The sequence below is a fragment of the Nuphar pumila genome, chromosome 12 (assembly GCF_984573655.1).
Source record: "Nuphar pumila chromosome 12, dmNupPumi1.hap1.1, whole genome shotgun sequence".
Classification (NCBI taxonomy): Eukaryota; Viridiplantae; Streptophyta; class Magnoliopsida; order Nymphaeales; family Nymphaeaceae; genus Nuphar; species Nuphar pumila.
The window spans coordinates 100,086,850-100,092,651 of NC_143260.1; the positions used below are offsets into that span (position 1 = coordinate 100,086,850).

The window sequence follows — 5,802 nt, forward strand, 5'->3', positions numbered from 1 at the left end:
TCAATTTCAAAAACATTATAACACCAAAAATAGAATGAAAAGAAAAACCCATTATTCCATCGGTATGGGTTTCTAATCAATCTCACGGCCTCTCACCACCGCTAAACAGAAGAGAGAAAAAGAGAGCCTAAAAAGGGGCCCACAAAGAGTTAGATTATTTTTTGTTTTGAACATTAGAATGGTGTTGCCGTTAACCGCAACCTGCCTTGCGTGTCTGAGTGGGTGATGTCCCATGGACGGTGACGATTCATTGCATCCAATGGTTGTAAGCTTTCATATGATGGTAGCCCTCATATGTCGTATGAAGCTGTGTTGTCAGTATCGGTGCCAATACGTATCGTATCGCCAAAAATCTATACGATATATAAAATATAAAAAAATAGCATAAAATTATTTTAAATATTATTTTAATAGCTTTAACACGTGTCACATTTTGATTGACACATTATTTTTTAATTAATTTTTGGCTGATTCACTTGAGAATCGGTATCCACGATTCAGGTTGGCCAAACGATACTGGTCTGTTTCCGATACTAAATTGGTATGAGGGGATCCATTTCCTAGAGAATGTATGGTTTGCCTACACCAATGTTATTAGTATCAGTGTGTATCGGCCTACCGGCTGATACACATAGTATCTGCAGAAAATCGATACTTTGCAAGCCTGAATCAGTTAGTTTTAAATAAATATAAAAAATACCAAAAATAATTTTTAATATTATTTTAAAACTATTTTAATACTTTTAACACATGTCAACGTTATGATCGACACCTAATAATTTTGTATTATTTTTGGACCAATACTGAACCAATCACTTGAGTATCCGTATGGGCCGATACAGCTGAATCGGTGGCCAAACTACTAAGGTCTACACTAAAACATAAAAAAGAAAGGAAAAGTAGTTTTACTTTAAAAGCATACAGTCATTAGTGGGCACAGTTTTATTTTAAGAAAAGAATGGGATTGGTGATTTCTTCGTACATACTTAAAATTTTAAACTTTTTTTGACGGATAGATGCCAAAAATGAACGCTGGGTATTGTTCTTCATGTCGATGTCAAAGCAGTCACCTCAATAAAGCATGGGACATGAAATGCTGAAACAGTAAATGGTAATGTTTACTGTTAGCGTAAAGAAAAAGAAAAAGAATAAAAAGGAGCGACTCTAGACCTATAAAATAGAGGAGGTGATGCACCTTAGTCCATTCAAGGGACTAGTTGTTTGAGAGTTGCTTAAAAAGTAGAGAGAAAAGATGTCTTGCTGTGGTGGAAACTGTGGCTGTGGGAGTGGCTGCAAGTGTGGGAATGGATGTGGGGGGTGGTAAGTCCTCTTTTCTTCTGTTTTTCTTCTTTATCTATTTTCTTTTTATATCAGCTATGAGCCTATGAAGGATCTTCACTTTCTCAGTGAGGGTGCATGCGCCTTCGTTGAGCTCACCTATCCATGATATTGAGATGACTCAATCACTAAGGTTTTCTATAATATCATAACTATTATGCCTTGTGCATATTATTTTTAAGCCTGACGTTGGATTTTTTTTGCGGGTTGAAAAATCAACGGTCAACAGTGCACCAAATTTTTAATCATCAAAAATAATTCAAGGAGAGAGAGAGATGTACCTATCAGAGTGGCCTCAGACAGTCATTTGGCCAGCTCGACGGTGGCTGTGGTGTTGGGTTTGTGGATGAGGGGACAGTACAGGGAAAAGGGTAAAGGAAAAAAATTAAGGAGGCTCCACCACCACCCCTCCTCCTCTCTCTCATTTTTTCACATTTTTCCACTCTGTTTTTCTCATGCTATACAAGCAAGCGAAAAAAAATTCTTTGAAAACTATGTTCGCCAATATATATATATATATATATATATATATATATATATATATATATAGAGAGAGAGAGAGAGAGAGAGAGAGAGAGAGAGAGAGAAACATTACGTAATATCAGATCCATTATGTTGAACATAATTAAGATCCCATTCAGCTAGCTAGAATGAGTGAGTTTAGCCATTCCATCTCTCATATTCCATTAAGACAAGAAAAGAAAAAAAAAGAAGAAGAAGAAAACTGTCTTAGTTTTTAATGTGGCCCGGACTAATTATTTTAAGTTGTTCCAGTTGCAAAATGTACCCGGAAATAAGTCTGTACAGTGAACGAACTGTTGAGGCAAGGATTGTAGATGTGTCCACAGAAACAGGGTATAGTTCATCAGTATTCATTACCATCAAATCTTTTTTTTTTATAATATATAAAAAATTATGAATTCTTTTGTGTGTACGCTTTAAGCAGATACATGGAGGTGTATGAAGGAGCAATGGCTTTAAACAGAGGGTACAATTGTGGCCCCACCTGCACCTGTCCCAATTGCACCTGCAAAAAATGAGACATGTTTCCAGTATGGAAATGGTGACACCTAGCAGAGTATGTAATAAGATGTGTCTGATCTTTGTGGTTATGAGGATTTCACTTGGGTAACAGTACTAGAAAAGCTGTGGAAGGAAATCCACTTTTATGTACGTCTTAAGACTAATGAAATATATGAATATGCGTGCCTATTTAGCTTAAAGATCCTTTCTTTTCTATTTTCCATTTTCTTTAATTAAATGGGGAAGTTGTATGCTACAAGCAGATTGAGATCTGGTTGGGACTTTCAGAGATAGCAGGCTTCATGGTTCTACCAATCAAGAAAAGTGGCCCATATCCTAGCTCTTGCATCATTATTTAAACTTAAATTACAGTCCTAAGAGGCTGACAATCATGTCCTATATAGAAAAAAGATTGATGCTTAACAGCTTAAGATGGTTCAACCTAGGGTGTCAACCTGGCCCTGGTTACGGTTACGGGTACGATATCGGGTCCGGATCGTGTTTAATCAGACCCACCATTAGAGAAACCATACCCGGATCTGATAAGAACTACATGAAGCAGACCTTGGCCATAATATTTTTTATCATTTTTACATTGACAAATTATGGGTCATAATCGAAACTTGGGCCGGGCCTAGGTCTGGTATAAAATTTCACAACTATATGTGGTTTCATGTATTAATCAGACCTTCGGGTCCAGACCTGGGCCTTAATCGGGCCCTCTTATTTATAATCACCATACTCGGACTCTATAGGATTTGGTAAACCCGACCACTTGACATCCTAGTTCAAGCATGTTTCTTGCTGAACTAAGATAGCACTTGCACCGTATTTTTAAAATTTAACCATACAGATGTGATCTACGTACGTGCGTACGTGATTTTATAAGGATCAGCTCCTAAAGTGTTATCTCCCACACAAGAGTAGGTTATTATAAAGGTTTGAAAAGTCTACTGCCTTAAATCTTCGAAAATTTTCAAGTCCCCAAATTTCACATTTTTCTTTTAATTGAAAAAACATGACTCAGCTTCTCTCTCTCAAAAAAAAAGAAAAAAACATGACCCAACATTTGATTCTTAGTAAATTGATCATGTCGAATATCTAGGGGTTAGAATTGCGAAAAAAAGACCCAAAATCCCGAAAAACTCATTTAGGATGCTTTCATCACTCATATATTTGTTTGTTTATTTATATTTATGTATCCTTGAACAATAAGCACGATGGCACCAAGTTGGATGACACAATTGAAAGTCGTTGATAAGAATGAGTTGTAGAACCATAGGTTAGGATGCTAGCAAAACTGATTTCAAACAAAACTTCATTCACATGGAAGAAAGCTACATTGCCTACATTCATGAAGCGACGCAAGAAGAAAAGTTGATCACTATAGGCAAACTAGGAGAAAAGGATTCAGTTTGACATATAAAAGTGAATTTCATGAGAAAATGAATCACATTATTTAGAATCTCAAGAATCAAAAGTTCCTTTTGTCTTTTACACTAGCTTGTTATGTTCATTTACGCAGAAAAGTTGAATCCAACTAAATCCAAGAGCTTCTTTAAAATGGATTTTAACTTTAGAGAAATTTTCAGTGTGTAGTATGAAAACAAAATTTAAAGAGAGAGAGAGTAGGTAGAAACTGTAGAAAACTTCAAGAAAATGAAGTCATATGAGGAGAGGTGTGAGTGACAATGTACTCTACAGCAAAAATCACATAGAAAATGGGACTATAGCGTTAGGTACTAATGGTGGAGCAACGGGCTCATCGACCGCCAGTGGAGATAGTATTGCTGTTGGGTTATGGTGGAAACTTGTGATTGCCGCTATAAACCTATAGCAGAAAATTTGATTTGTCACTACAAGACTTATCACAGGAATTTCTATCGCTGGTATAAGTCTCTAGCAAGTGCCTCTAAAATTCTATACTGGCACATTTACGTGCCACTTAATCACCTCATGGGCAAAGACTATTATATCTCTGCAGCGACAGTTATTGCCACAAAAAGGTTTATTTTTCCATTGATCTGAAAAAATATCTTATACAATATTTCATTTACATTTAGTGTTACAGGAGAAAGTATTGATTTTCATATAAAAATTAGCTGCTCTATGACTTTGCAAGAGTATACTATGTTCTTTCCAAGAGCAAGAAGAAGAAAATGTAGAGGGAGAGTAAAAATAAAGACCTGAAACAACAGCCTTTCAGCCACAGTTAAGAAGAAAGAAACTGTGGGGGAAAAAAAATGGTTTTCTCGGAAAAATTGCCAAGCACAAAAGGTACACAAACGTGGCCAACAGTGTTGAGATTCTTGCGTTTGGTTGCAATTGCTGTAAGGTGCAAGCAAGCAACAACTATGAGCAACATAATAATTTAATAACTGACAAAGACATATATGACACTCACTTTTGGCACCATTCCGTGTTTTGGTTGAGACTGAAAAAATATGACAAACATGGCTAATTCACGACCCGAAAGATGACAAATCTTTCCAATTGATTTTTTTTTATGGTTTTATCCTTTGTCGCCTGAAAAATTAGGCATCTTGGTTAAACCGCTTATCTAAGTTGCCGCCCTGAAAAATTAGGCTGCATGCAAGTTGTTAGTTGAAAAAATCAGGCGCCATATAAGGTGTCACCTGAAAAATGGTGCTATGATTTCAACCAAACAGGAGCAAAACTATCAAGAAAACAGTAAATTGGTCATGTTTATATTTTTTAGTTAGCAATCAGTTATAGCCTATGTTGCATAAGTGCGGGTGTGGATACGAGTGTGGATGCGGCAATGCAGTACTTTAAAAAATTTGGGTGCACTATATATAGTCACTAGAATATGAGAACTAGAAATATGGGCATTTTCAACACTTTTTTTTTGCAAATCCAACCATGTGGGTGTGTTTGGCATGGTGAATTTGCTAGGAATCAACCATTGGATCATGTATTTTTGATGAAAAAATATGTTTTTGAATGCTTGAATATTTATAAAGATTACGAGTCATTGATTTTAGAGCCTTAAAAGAAGTCTCATTTATGCATCAAAATTGGACGATTCAAGAGCGGGTTTTTATAAAACCAAGCATTCAGATCACACCTGTACAGTTAGATTCAATAGAAAAGAACAAAAAATATATGAAAATCATTGTTCACACATTAGTTCTAGGGATGGCAGTGGACCAGGGCGGGGCGGTGGACAAGGTCTCCACCCCCGGGCGTCTCTAAAATTTAACCTTCATCCCCGGTCCACCCCCGTGGCGGGGGAGACTTTGGACATCCACCCCCACCCCGTCTCAAAATACTAATCCCCGTCCCCACCCCCGCCTCGTCCCCGCCCCACCCCACCCCATCCCTGCCTCATCCCCCGTCCCCGTTTTCTTGAAAATGAAACCAAATATTATTCGTCATCTTCTCAATGGAACGTCATATGCGATGGAAGAAACCAAATAT

At 37.0% G+C, this 5,802-nt stretch overlaps 1 long non-coding RNA gene across 1 annotated transcript; it reads left to right on the forward strand.

Moving 5' to 3' along the window:
• The first annotated feature begins 2,109 nt into the window (after positions 1–2,109).
• On the forward strand, positions 2,110–2,561 carry LOC149821310 (uncharacterized). Its single transcript, XR_016426601.1, has 2 exons — positions 2,110–2,193; positions 2,285–2,561. It is a non-coding gene; the product is annotated as an uncharacterized LOC149821310 (long non-coding RNA).
• The last annotated feature ends 3,241 nt before the right edge of the window (positions 2,562–5,802 follow it).